This window comes from Mesoplodon densirostris, chromosome 6 (genome assembly GCF_025265405.1).
Source record: "Mesoplodon densirostris isolate mMesDen1 chromosome 6, mMesDen1 primary haplotype, whole genome shotgun sequence".
NCBI classification, from domain to species: Eukaryota; Metazoa; Chordata; class Mammalia; order Artiodactyla; family Ziphiidae; genus Mesoplodon; species Mesoplodon densirostris.
Genome location: NC_082666.1, coordinates 31345180 through 31360241, shown reverse-complemented (window position 1 = coordinate 31360241; position 15062 = coordinate 31345180). Strand labels below are relative to the sequence as shown.

The 15062-nt window shown below is 39.0% G+C and overlaps 1 protein-coding gene across 1 annotated transcript in view; it reads right to left on the bottom strand.

Moving 5' to 3' along the window:
• TMEM38B (transmembrane protein 38B) overlaps positions 1–15062 on the bottom strand; it is an 85312-nt gene that overhangs the window by 15858 nt on the left and 54392 nt on the right. The window lies entirely within an intron of this gene.

Genomic DNA, 15062 nt, shown 5'->3' with positions numbered 1-15062 from the left:
GCCAGAGCCCCCGAATCAGCGGCTCCTTTAAACCCGTCCTGTCTGAGCGAAGAACGGACGCCCTCCGGCGAACTACGCGCAGAGGCGGGGCCAGGTCCAAGGCTGACACCCGGGAGCTGTAAGAGCAGAGAAGAGACAGGGAAATCTCTCTGTGCAGCCTCGGAGGCAGCGGATTAAAGCTCCACGGTCCACTTGATGTGCCCTGCGTCTGTGGAGTGCATGAATGGACAGCGAATCATCCCAAATTGAGGAAGTGGACTTCGAGGACAGGATTTAAGACTTTCCCCCCTTTTCCTCTTTTTACAACGAATTATCCCAAATTAAGGAGGTGGACTTAGAGAGCAAGATTTCAGACTTTTTGCCCTTTTCCTCTTTTTACAACGAATTATACCAAATTTAGGAGGTGGACTTGGAGAGCAAGATTTTTGATTTTTCCCCCTGCTCCCTTTTTCTGACTGTGTATGTGTATCCTTCTGTGTAAGATTTTCTCTGTATGGCTTTGCTTCCACCATATGTCCCAGGGTTCTATCTGTCCGTTTTTTTTCAATAATTACTTTTTAATTTTAATAACGTAATATATTTTATACTTTATTCTTTTATACTTTACCTGCTCTTTCTTTTTTTCCTACCTTCCCTTCCTCCCTCCCTCCCTCTGCCCCTCCTTTCCTTCTTTCTCTCTTTCCTTCCTCCCTCCCTCCCTTCTTCCATTCACTCTTCCTTTTTCTTTCATTCCTCCCTCCCTCCCTCCTTTCTTTCCTTCTTTCCATCCTTCCTCCCTCCCTCCCTTCTTTCTTTCTTTCTTCCTTCCTTCCTTTCTTTCCTTCTTCCTTTCTTTCTCTCTCTCTTTCTTTCTTCTACTAATTCTTTCTTTCTACTTTTTCTCCCTTTTATTCTGAGCCGGGTAGATGAAAGGCTCTTGGTGCTGCAGCCAGGAGTCAGTGCTGTGCCTCTGAAGTGGGAGAGCCAACTTCAGGACACGGGTGCACAAGAGACCTCCCAGCTCCACATAATATCAAGCAGCGAAAATCTCCCAGAGATCTCCATCTCAACACCAGCACCCAGCTTCAGTCAACGACCAGCAAGCTACAGTGCTCAACACCCTATGCCAAGCAACTAGCAAGGCAGGAACACAACCCCACCCATTAGCAGAGAGGCTGCCTAAAAACATAATAAGGACCCAGGCACCCCAAAACACACCACCAGATGTGGACCTGTCCACCAGAAAGACAAGATCGAGCCTCAACCACCAGAACACAGGCATTAGTCCCCCCCACCAGGAAGCCTACACAACCTACTGAAACAACCTTAGCCACTGGGAACAGATACCAAAAACAACGGGAACTACGAATCTGCAGCCAGCAAAAAGGAGACCCCAAACACAGTAAGATAACCAAAATGAGAAGACAGAAAAACACACAGCAGGTGAAGGAGCAAGATAAAAACCTACCAGACCTAACAAATGAAGAGGTAATAGGCAGTCTACCTGAAAAAGAATTCAGAATAATGATAGTAAAGATGATCCAAGATTCTATTCCCAAGATCCAAAATCTTGGAAATAGAATAGACAAAATGCAAGAAACAGTTAACAAGGACCTAGAAGAACTAAAGATGAATCAAGCATCGATTAAAAACACAACAAATGAAATGAAAAATACTCTAGATGGGATCAATAGCAGAATAACTGAGGCAGAAGAACGGATAAGTGAGGTGGAAGATAAAATAGTGGAAATAACTGCTGCAGAGCAAAATAAAGAAAAAAGAATGAAAAGAACAGAGGACAGTCTCAGAGACCTCTGGGACAACATTAAACGCACCAACGTTCGAATTATAGGGGTTCCAGAAGAAGAAGAGAAAAAGAAAGGGACTGAGAAAATATTTGAAGAGATTATAGTTGAAACCTTCCCCAATATGGGAAAGGAAATAGTTAATCAAGTCCAGGAGGCACAGAGAGTCCCATACAGAATAAATCCAAGGAGAAATACACCAAGACACATATTAATCAAACTGTCAAAAATTAAACACAAAGAAATCATATTAAAAGCAGCAAGGGAAAAACAACAAATAACACACAAGGGAATCCCCATCAGGTTAACAGCTGATCTCTCAGCAGAAACTCTACAAGCCAGAAGGGAGTGGCAGGACATAATTAAAGAGATGAAGGAGGGCCTCTCTGGTGGCGCAAGTGGTTGAGAGTCCGCCTGCCGATGCAGGGGACACGGGTTCATGCCCCGGTCTGGGAAGATCCCACGTGCCACGGAGCGGCTGGGCCCGTGAGCCATGGCCGCTGAGCCTGCGCGTCCGGAGCCTGCGCGTCCAGAGCCTGTGCTCCGCAACGGGGGAGGCCACAACAGTGAGAGGCCCGCATACCGCAAAAAAAAAAAAAAAAAAAAGAGATGAAGGAGAGAAACCTGCAACCAAGATTACTCTACCCAGCAAGGATCTCATTCAGATTTGATGGAGAAATTAAAACCTTTACAGACAAGCAAAAGCTGAGAGACTTCAGCACCACCAAACCAGCTTTACAACAAATGCTAAAGGAACTTCTCTAGGCAAGAAACACAACAAAAGGAATATACCTACAATAACGAACCCAAAGCAATTAAGGAAATGGGAAGAGGAACATACATATCAATAATTACCTTAAATGTAAATGGACTAAATGCTCCCACCAAAAGACACAGAGTGGCTGAATGGATACAAAAACAAGACCCATATACATGCTGTCTACAAGAGACCCACTTCAGACCTAGAGACACATACAGATTGAAAGTAAGGGGATGGAAAAAGATATTCCATGCAAATGGAAATCAAAAGAAAGCTGGAGTAGCAATTCTTATATCAGACAAAATAGACTTTAAAATAAAGACTATTAGAAGAGACAAAGAAGGACACTACATAATGATCAAGGGATCGATCCAAGAAGAAGATATAACAATTGTAAATATTTATGCACCCAACATAGGAGCACCTCAATACATAAGGCAAATACTAACAGCCATAAAAGGGGAAATCGACAGTAACACACTCATAGTAGGGGACTTTAACACCCCACTTTCACCAATGGACAGATCATCCAAAATGAAAATAAATAAGGAAACACAAGCTTTAAATGATACATTAAACAAGATGGACTTAATTGATATTTATAGGACATTCCATCCAAAAACAACAGAATACACATTCTTCTCAAGTGCTCCTGGAAGATTCTCCAGGACAGATCATATCTTGGGTCACAAATCAAGCCTGGGTAAATTTAAGAAAATTGAAATTGTATCAAGTATCTTTTCCGACCACAATGCTAAGAGATTAGATATCAATTACGAGAAAAAATCTGTAAGAAATACAAACACATGGAGGCTAAACAACACACTACTTAATAACCAAGTGATCACTGAAGAAATCAAAGAGGAAATCAAAAAATACCTGGAAACAAATGAGAATGAAAACACAACAACCCAAAACCTATGGGATGTAGCAAAAGCAGTTCTAAGGGGGAAGTTTATAGCTATACAAGCCCACCTTAAGAAACAGGAAACATCTCGAGTAAACAACCTGACCCTGCACCTAAAGCAATTATAGAAAGAAGAACAAAAAAAACCCAAAGTTAGCAGAAGGAAAGAAATCATAAAGATCGGATCAGAAATAAATGAAAAAGAAATGAAGGAAACAATAGCAAAGATCAATAAAACTAAAAGCTGGTTCTTTGTGAAGATAGACAAAATTGACAAACCATTAGCCAGACTCATCAAGAAAAAAAAGGGAGAAGAGAAATCAATAGAATTAGAAATGAAAAAGGAGACGAAACAACTGACACTGCAGAAATACAAAGGATCATGAGAGATTACTACAAGAAACTCTATGCCAATAAAATGGACAATCTGGAAGAAATGGACAAATTCTTAGAAATGCACAACCTGCCAAGACTGAATCAGGAAGAAATAGAAAATATGAATAGACCAATCACAAGCACTGAAATTGAAACTGTGACTAAAAATCTTCCAACAAACAAAAGCCCAGGACCAGATGGCTTCACAGGCAAATTCTATGAAACATTTAGAGAAGAGCTAACACCTATCCTTCTCAAACTCTTCCAAAATATAGCAGAGGGAGGAACACTCCCAAACTCATTCTACGAGGCCACCATCACCTTGATACCAAAACCAGGCAAGGATGTCACAAAGAAAGAAAACTACAGGCCAATATCACTGATGAACATAGATGCAAAAATCCTCAACAAAATACTAGCAAACAGAATCCAACAGCACATTAAAAGGATCATACACCATGATCAAGTGGGGTTTATTCCAGGAATGCAAGGATTCTTCAATATACGCAAATCAATCAATGTGATACACCATATTAACAAGTTGAAGGAGAAAAACCACATGATCATCTCAATAGATGCAGAGAAAGCTTTCGACAAAATTCAACACCCATTTATGATAAAAACCCTGCAGAAAGTAGGCATAGAGGGAACTTTCCTCAACATAATAAAGACCGTATATGACAAACCCACAGCCAACATTGTCCTCTATGGTGAAAAACTGAAACCATTTCCACTAAGATCAGGAACAAGACAAGGCTGCCCACTCTCACCACTCTTATTCAACTTAGTTTTGGAAGTTTTAGCCACAGCAATCAGAGAAGAAAAGGAAATAAAAGGAATCCAAATCGGAAAAGAAGAAGTAAAGCTGTCACTGTTTGCAGATGACATGATACTATACATAGAGAATCCTAAAGATGCTACCAGAAAACTACAAGAGCTAATCAATGAATTTGGTAAAGCAGCAGGATACAAAATTAATGCACAGAAATCTCTGGCATTCCTGTACACTAATGATGAAAAATCTGAAAATGAAATCAAGAAAACACTCCCATTTACCATTGCAAGAAAAAGAATAAAATATCTAGGAATAAACCTACCTAAGGAGACAAAAGACCTGTATGCAGAAAAGTATAAGACACTGATGAAAGAAATTAAAGATGATACAAATAGATGGAGAGATATACCATGCTCCTGGATTGGAAGAATCAATATGGTGAAAATGACTCTACTACCCAAAGCAATCTACAGATTCAATGCAATCCCTATCAAACTACCACCGTCATTTTTCACAGAACTAGAACAAAACATTTCAAAATTTGTTTGGAAAAACAAAAGACCCTGAATGGCCAAAGCAATCTTGAGAACGAAAAACGGAGCTGGAGGAATCAGGCACCCTGACTTCAGACTATACTACAAAGCTACAGTAATCAAGACAGTGTGGTACTGGCATAAAAACAGAAAGATAGATCAATGGAACAGGATAGAAAGCCCAGAGATAAACCCACGCACATATGGTCAACTTATCTTTGATAAAGGAGGCAGGAATGTACAGTGGAGAAAGGACAGCCTCTTCAATAAGTGGTGCTGGGAAAACTGGACAGGGACATGTAAAAGTATGAGATTAGATCATTCCCTAACACCATACACAAAAATAAGCTCAAAATGGATTAAAGACTTAAATGTAAGGCCAGAAACTATCAAACTCTTAGAGGAAAACATAGGTAGAACACTCTATGACATAATCACAGCAAGATCCTTTTGGACCCACCTCCTAGAGAAATGGAAATAAAAACAAAGATAAACACATGGGACCTAATGAAACTTCAAAGCTTTTGCACAGCAAAGGAAACCATAAACAAGACCAAAAGACAACCCTCAGAATGGGAGAAAATATTTGCAAATGAAACAACTGACAAAGGATTAATCTCCAAAATTTATAAACAGCTCATGCAGCTCAATAGCAAAAAAACAAACAACCCAATCCAAAAATGGGCAGAAGACTTAAATAGGCATTTCTCCAAAGAAGATACACAGACTGCCAACAAACACATGAAAGAATGCTCAACATCATTAATCATTAGAGAAATGCAAATCAAACTACAATGAGATATCATCTCACACCAGTCAGAATGGCCATCATCAAGAAATCTAGAAACAATAAATGCTGGAGAGGGTGTGGAGAAAAGGGAACACTCTTGCACTGCTGGTGGGAATGTGAATTGGTACAGCCACTATGGAGAACAGTATGGAGGTTCCTTAAAAAACTAAAAATAGAACTACCATATGATCCAGCAATCCCACTACTAGGCATATACCCTGAGAAAACCATAATTCAAAAAGAGACATGTACCACAATGTTCATTGCAGCTCTATTCACAATAGCCCGGAGCTGGAAACAACCTAAGTGTCCATCATCGGATGAATGGATAAAGAAGATGTGGCACATATATACAATGGAATATTACTCAGCCATAAAAAGAAACGAAACTGAGCTATTTGTAATGAGGTGGATAGACCTAGAGTCTGTCATACAGAGTGAAGTAAGTCAGAAAGAGAAAGACAAATACCGTATGCTAACACATATATACGGAATTTTAAAAAAATGTCGTGAGGAACCTAGGGGTAAAACGGGAATAAAGACACAGACCTACTTGAGAATGGAGTTGAGGATATGGGGAGGGGGAAGGGTAAGCTGTGACAAAGCGAAAGAGAGGCATAGACATATATACACTACCAAACGTAAGGTAGATAGATAGTGGGAAGCAGCCGCAGAGCACAGGGAGATCAGCTCGGTGCTTTGTGACCGCCTGGGGGGGGTGGGATGGGGAGGGTGGGAGGGAGGGAGATGCATGAGGGAAGGGATGTGGGAACAGATGTATATGTATGACTGATTCAGTTTGTTATAAAGCAGAAACTAATATAAATAAATAAATAAATAAATAAATAAATAACAACAACAACAACAAAGATGATACAAATAGCTAGGGAGATATATACCATGTTCTTGGATTGGAAGAATCAACATTGTAAAAATGACTCTACTACCCAAAGCAATCTACAGATTCAATGCAATCCCTGTCAACCTACCTGTGGCATTTTTCACAGAACTAGAACAAAAAATTTCACAATCTGTATGGAAACACAAAAGACCCCGAATAGCCAAAGTGATCTTGAGAAAGAAAACGGAGCTGGAGGAATCAGGCTCCCTGACTTCAGACTATACTACAAAGCTACAGTAATCAAGACACTATGGTACTGACACAAAAACAGATATATAGATCAATGGAACAGGATAGAAAGCCCAGAGCTAAACCCACGCACATATGGTCACCTTATCTTTGATAAAGGAGGCAAGAATATACTGTGGAGAAAAGACAGCCTCTTCAATAAGTGGTGCTGGGAAAACTGGACAGCTCCGTGTAGAAGAGTGAAATTAAAACACTCCCTAACACCATACACAAAAATAAACTCAAAATGGATTAAAGACCTAAACGTAAGGCCAGACACCATCAAACTCTTAGAGGAAAACATAGGCACAACACTCTACAACATAAATCACAGCAAGATCCTTTTTGAAAGAGAAAAACAAATACCATATGCTAACCCATATACATGGAATCAAAAAAAAAAAGAAAGAAAGAAAATGGTCAGAAGGACCTAGGAGCAAGACGGGAATAAAGATGCAGACCTACTAGAGAATGGACTTAAGGATACAGGGTGGGGGAAGGGTAAGCTGGGACAAAGTGAGACAGAGGCATGGACATATATACACTACCAAACGTAAAACAGAGAGCTAGTGGGAAGCAGCCACATAGCACGGTGATCAGCTCGGTGTTTTGTGACCACCTACAGGGGTGGGATACGGAGGGTGGGAGGAAGGGCGATGCAAGAGGGAAGAGATATGGGGACATATGTATATGTATAACTGATTCACTTTGTTATAAAGCAGAAACTAGCACACCATTGCAAAGCAATTATACTCTAATAAAAATGTTACCAAAAAAAAACAGCTAAAAATAGAGCTACCATATATGATCCTGCAATCCCACTCCAGGGCATATATCCAGAGAAAACCATAATTTGAAAAGATACATGCACCCCAATGTTCACTGCAGCACTATTTACAGTAGCCAAGACATGGAAGCAACCTAAATGTCCATCAACAGATGAATGAATAAAGAAGATGTGGTATGTGTGTGTGTATACACACACACACACACACACACACACTATAATATTATTCAGCCATAAAAAAGAATGAAATAATGCCATTTGAAGCAACATGGATGGACCTAGAGATTAATATATTAAGTGAAACAAGACAAAGACAAATATCACATGACATCGCTCATATGTGGAATCTAAAAAAAAAATGATACAAATGAACTTATATACAAAACAGAAACAGACCCACTTCTTTGTATCATTTTCAACTTTCTTCATCATTGTTATAAGAGTCTTTCACCTGCTTGGTTAAGTTATTCTTAGGTATTTTGTTCTTTTTGATGAGATTTTAAATGGGATTGATTTCTTACTTTCTCTTTCTGATAGTTCATTATTAGAGTACAGAAAAGCAATAGATTTCTGTATATTAAGCTTGTATCATGCAACATAAGCTTTCCATGTTACCCAACAATTCCACTCCTATTTATCCAAGAGAAATGAAAATATATGTGTACGCAAAGTAAACATGTTTATAGCAGCTTTATGCATAATAACCATATTCAAATAATCAAAAGCTGGAAATAATCCAAAATCCATTAACAGGTAATTACATAAACAAATTGTGGTATATAATGTTACTCAGCAATAAAAAGGAATATGCAACAACATGGATAAATCTCAAAAACATACTGAGCAAAAGAAGCCAGACAGAAAAAATATATACTATATGATCCCACTTACCTGGAAATGGGTGGTCCACCCTGGGGACATGGGTGGTGGTTGGGATTTACCTGATTAGAGCACAAGGAACTTCTTCAAGTAATGGAAATATTCCATATCTTGGTTGTGGTGGTGGTTACATAGGTACACAAATTTACTGAAACTCTAGAATGACTATATTTTATTATATGCAAATTATACTTCAGTAAAGTTGATTTTTTGGTTAATTTGAAAGGAGCTCATTCCTAAGTTTTTAGTAAATGAATATTAAATGCTAAAACATTTTTTAAGAGATCCTGATGAAGCTGGGTTCTGTATTACACCTTGGGAGACTGATATAGGTTATACCTAGAAACGGAATTACTAGTTCACAAGATACATAAATCTTTTTTTTATATATAAATTTATTTATTTATTTTTGGCTGAGCTGGGTCTTCGTTGCTGTGCACAAGCTTTCTCTAGTTACGGAGAGCAGGGGCTACTCTTTCGTTGCGGTGCACGGGCTTTTCACTGTGGTGGCTTCTCTTGTTGTGGAGCACGGGCTCTAGGCGCACGGGCTTCAGTAGTTGTGGCACGCGGGCGCAGTAGTTGTGGCTCACGGGCTCTAGAGCGCAGGCTCAGTAGCTGTGGAGCATGGGCTTAGTTGCTCCACGGCATGTGGAATCTTCCTGGACCAGGGCTCGAACCCGTGTCCCCTGCACTGGCAGGTGGATTCTTAACCACTGAGCCACCAGGGAAGTCCAAGATACATAAATCTTCAACTTTATCAGATATTGCCAAATTCCCCTCCCAAGTTGTTTTTCTTTAGACTCTAAATCCCTTTAAAGTAGTTTATACTCCTCATCTTTACTTCCTCTTTTTCATCTCAGTCTATCAAAAACTTTTTTCCATTCTCTAACAGTCCATTTGAAACTACTTTTACCAAGGTCTCCAAATACCTCAATTTCAAAATCCAACAGCCTCTTTTCGGTTTTAATCATTCTTGACCACTCAAGTCTCCCTTTGCTTTATTTATTTCACAATAACTTCTTACACTGAGGAGCCAAAAGATATTCCATGCTTCTGAAACTTTTCTCAAATCATCTCTGATGGGAGAGACTGACGTTAGGTGCAGCTAAACTAACTGGAATCCTCAGGCAGGGTGTCAGGAGGAAGATAGGCAGGCATGGGGCAGGGAGGAGACTTCAATGTCTACATGGGATGGTGCCACAAGTCCATAGCTAGGCTGCACATTTCAACAGTGAGAATACCTGAGTTTTACCACAGAGCAGCTTCTAGTGGGTGAGATGACAACCGAGATACTAGAGGTCGAGCAATACTGGTGGCACTTACTTTCTGTTACTATTTTTATACTTGTATTATAGATACCTGTGCCCTTGTCTTACTTGTGGGAGATATTCTCTTTGAAAGGAGAAATCATATTTATTAGCATCTCTGTATATGTCAAAACACTGGATTATTATCCAAAACAAACACACAATGCAAATTTCCTAACTATATAAATAATACAAGAAAAGCAAGGTAAAGAAAAATAATTAGTGCCAAATTTTTCTCTGTATATTCTGTCAATTCATTATTTTATACCTAAGAAATGAAAAACTATAGTAGCTACTCAAACAAATCACAAGCTATTTAAAAATCAGTATAAATCTAAAGGGAATCTGGGCAAAAGGATGAGCTAAAAATGAATATATGTTTAGAAGTTGGTGAATATTTAGTAAAATGTTGGGGAATATTATTCTAAATTATTAGAATATTATTAGAATATTATTCTAAAATGTTAGGGGAATAATAGTCTAATAAGGAAGATTTAAGGAATACTATGAGAAAAGTTCAATACTGTATGTTATTCTACTTTAAAATATCTTTTTATTATCACTTTGTGATATGGTATTTAAGTTTAGGTGCTATAATAAACAACTCTATGTCTGGCAGTAATTGTAAGAAAAGCTATCATTTTTATTCCACAAATTAGGCCTTCAACAAAAACTGATCCTTGCAATTCAAAAAATTTAACAGATACCAGTACCGGTTAATCTAACTAAACCCACAATACACATTCATTTTCTTTAAGGATTAAAGTTAGAAACTCTCAAAAATTATATAGCTCCCAACACTACTTCATGATAAAAACACTCAACAAACGAGGAGGAGAAGAGAACTAACTTACTCAATCTGATAAAGGGCATCTATAAAACATCCTCAGCTAATATCATACTTGTTAGTGAAAGACTGAATGCTTTCTCCCTAGGATCAAAAAGAAGATAAGGATGTTCATTCTCTCTGTTTCTATTCAACACTGTACTGGAAGTTCTAGACAGGGCAACTGGGCAAGAAAATGAGATAAAAGACATGGAGATTGAAAAGGAAGAAGGAAAATTATTTCTATGTGCAAATGACATGATCTTGTAGAAAACCCTAAGGAATCCATTTAAAAAAAAAACACTATTAGAGCTAATAAATAAGTTCAGCTAGGTTACAATACACAAAATCATATAAAAAATCAATTTCATTTCTACACATTTTCAAGGTACAATCTGAAAATAAAACAGTTAAAAAACAATCTCGGGCTTCCCTGGTGGCGCAGTGGTTGAGAGTCTGCCTGCTAACGCAGGGGACACGGGTTTGGGCCCTGGTCCGGGAGGATCCCACATGCTGCAGAGCAACTAAACCTGTGAGCCACGGCTACTGGGCCTGCGCGTCTGGAGCCTGTGCTCTGCAACGGGAGGGGCCGTAATAGTGAGAGGTCCGTGCACTGCGATGAAGAGTGGCCCCCACTTGCCACAACTAGAGAAAGCCCTCGCACGGAAATGAAGACCCAACACAGCCCTAAATAAATAAATAAATAAACAAACAAATAAATAAAAAGAATCCACTCTCTTCTAAGCCAGACATTAAATAGGATTGCAATAACACTCTAAAAAAAAAAAAAGAACAATCTCATTTACTACAGCATCAAAAAGAACAAAATACTTAGGAATAAAGTTAACAACAGAAGTGTAAGGCTTATATACTGAAAACATAATTGAAAACAATTAAAGAAGACCTAAATAAATTTTTAAAATCTATGTTGATGGATTATAAGACTTAACATTATTAAGATGACAGTACTCCCCAAACTGATTTGCAGATTCAATGTAATCCCTATGAAAACATAAGCTGGCCTTCTTTGCAGAAATTGTCAAGTTAATTCTAAAATTCATACGGAAATTCAAGTGACCTAGAGTGGTCAAAACAATCCTGAGAAAGAAGAACAAACCTGGAAGACTCACAGTTCCCAATTTCAAAACTTACTGCAAAGCTGAAATAATTAAGATAGCATGGTACAAGCATAAAAATAGGCATAGAGATGAATGGAATAAAAGTGAGAGTCCAGGGGCTTCCCTGGTGGCGCAGTGGTTGAGAGTCCACCTGCCGATGCAGGGGACACGGGTTCATGCCCCGGTCCAGGAGGATCCCACATGCCGCGAAGCAGCTGGGCCCGTGAGCCATGGCTGCTGAGCCTGCGTGTCCGGAGCCTGTGCTCCGCAATGGGAGAGGCCACAACAGTGAGAGGCCCATGTACCACACACACACACACACACACACACACACACACACACACACACACAAAAGTGAGAGTCCAGAAATAAACTCTTACATTTACAGTAAACTGATTTTCTACAAGGGTGCCAATACAATTCAATGAGGGAAAGAACAGTCTTTTCAATAAATGGTGCTTGAACAACTAGATATCCCATACACAAAAATTAACTCAAAACAGATCACAGAGCTAAATATAAGAGCTAAAACTATAAATCTCTTAGAAGAAAACATAGAGGTAAATCTTTTTGACCTTAGATTTGGCAATGGGTTCTTAGATATGACACCAGAAACATACACAACAAAAGAGAAAATATGCAAATTGGACTTTATCAAAATTTTAAAATTTTGTGCTTCCAAGGACACTATGAAGAAAGTGAAAAGACAACTCACAGAATAGGAGAAAACATTTACAAACTAGAAATCTAATAAGGGTCCAGTATCCAGAATACATAAAGAAATCTTACAACTCAACATTAAAAAGACAAAAGTCATGATTAAAAAAGGGCAAATGATATGAATAAATATTTTTCCAAAGAAAACATACAAATGGCCAAGAAGCACATAAAAAATGCTCGACATCACTAGTCATCAGGGAAATATAAATCAAAATCACAATGAACTGCTTCTTCACACTCTCTAGGATGGCTATAAAAAAGATAAGCATTGGTTAAGCATGTGGTGAAATGAGAACTCTCACATACATTGCTGGTGGGAATGTAAAATGATGAAGCCACTTTGGAAAACAGTCCGTTAGTTCCTCAAAAGATTAAACGTTGAATTACTATATGATTTAATAATTCCATTCCTACATGATACACCCAAGAGGAATGTAATATATGTCCACACAAAAACGTGTACCTGAATGTTCATAGCTCATTATTCATATTAGCCAAAAGGTAAAACAGCCCAAAGTCCATCAACTGAAAGAGAAATAAAATGTGGTATACCCATACAATGGAATATTATTTGGCAATTAAAAGGAATAACGTACTGATACATACTACAACATGGATGAACATCAAAAACATCATGCAAGTGAAAGAAACCAGTCACAGGCCACGTATTGCATGATTCCACTTACATGAAATGTCAGAATAGGCAAATTTATAGACAGAAAGTAGATCAGTGGTCGTCTACAGTTGAGGGGATTGAGGGAAAATGTGAAGTGACTGCTAACAGATATGAGGTTTATTTTGGGTAATGAAAATGTTCTAATATCAATTGTGGTAACAGCTGCACATCTCTGTGAATATACTAAAGACCACTGAATTGTACACTTTCAATGGATGAACTGTATGGTATGTAAAATATATCTCAGTAAAAATGTTACAAAAAAATGCAGCTCAAAAGTTGATGACTGTTAGAAGAAGGCACATATGAAGAAATTTTGCCTCAGATATCTGAAGTACAACAACCACACAATCACCTCCACTGCAGAGACTACTGGAATAAAAATAAATGATCCCTACAGTGATTTGGTTCTTTCTAAGATGTTAACTTATATAATATATATTGTTTTCCTTCTAAGCATCTCATAGGTAAGTTTTTGTTTTTTTTTTTGCGGTACACGGGCCTCTCACTGCTGTGGCCTCTCCCATTGCGGAGCACAGGCTCCGGATGCGCCGGCTCAGCGGCCATGGCTCACGGGCCCAGCCGCTCCGCGGCATGTGGGATCTTCCCGGACCGGGGCGCGAACCTGTGTCCCCTGCATCGGCAGGCGGACTCTCAGCCACTGCGCCACCAGGGAAGCCCCCTCATAGGTAAGTTTTTAGCCAAAACTATCTAGGCTGAGATACAGACATCTATAAAATTTCTCTAGGCTTAAATAATAATATTTTAAAATCAATTGTCTACTCATGAATAGTGAATATATAAAAATTGTAGGAAGAATAATAATCAGAATTAGTCTCATCATACAGCTGAAATAAAATTCATAAGATGTGTCAGAGGGCTTCCCTGGTGGCGCAGTGGTTAAGAGTCCGCCTGCCAATGCAAGGGACACGGGTTCGAGCCCTGGTCCAGGAAGATCCCACATGCTGCAGAGCAACTAAGCCTGTGCGCCACAACTACTGAGCCTGTGCGCCACAACTACTGAGCCTGTGCGCCACAACTACTGAGCCTGTGCTCTACAGCCCGCGAGCCACAACTACTGAAGCCTGCGCTCCACAACAAGAGAAGCCACCCCAATGAGAAGCCCGCGCACCACAACGAAGAGCAGCCCCCGCTTGCCGCAACTAGAGAAAGCCCATGTGCTGCAACGAAGACCCAACACAGCGAAAAATAAATAAATAAAAATAAAAAAGATGTGTCCGACACAGTCATAGAATGGTATATACGTCATCTCGAACCATATCAACAATCGGTACAATGAAGACGAGGAAATCAGGATTCAGAGACATTAAGTAACTTGCCTGTTCAGGGATTAGACAGCGAAGCTAGGATTTGAATTTAAGACTGCCTGTCTCTGAAACCTAGGATCTTATACCATCTTATACTATTTCCTAACTTCAAGAAGGGATAAAGCATCCAACCAGACAACAGTAATTAAAGAGACTGACCACAAATATGTCCTAATATAAAAATGTAAAAATTTTAAAGTTTAAAGGAACCTCAGAGAACATCTACTCCAAGAACCTCATTTTACAAATGACACAACACTTTGCAGTCTCTGATCAGCCTTGGCTATTTCCACTACTCTCTGGTGTCCAATGTAAATACTACAAGGTTATCTGCAGATCCTTCCTGATAGCCTCAGCATAAATCAAAT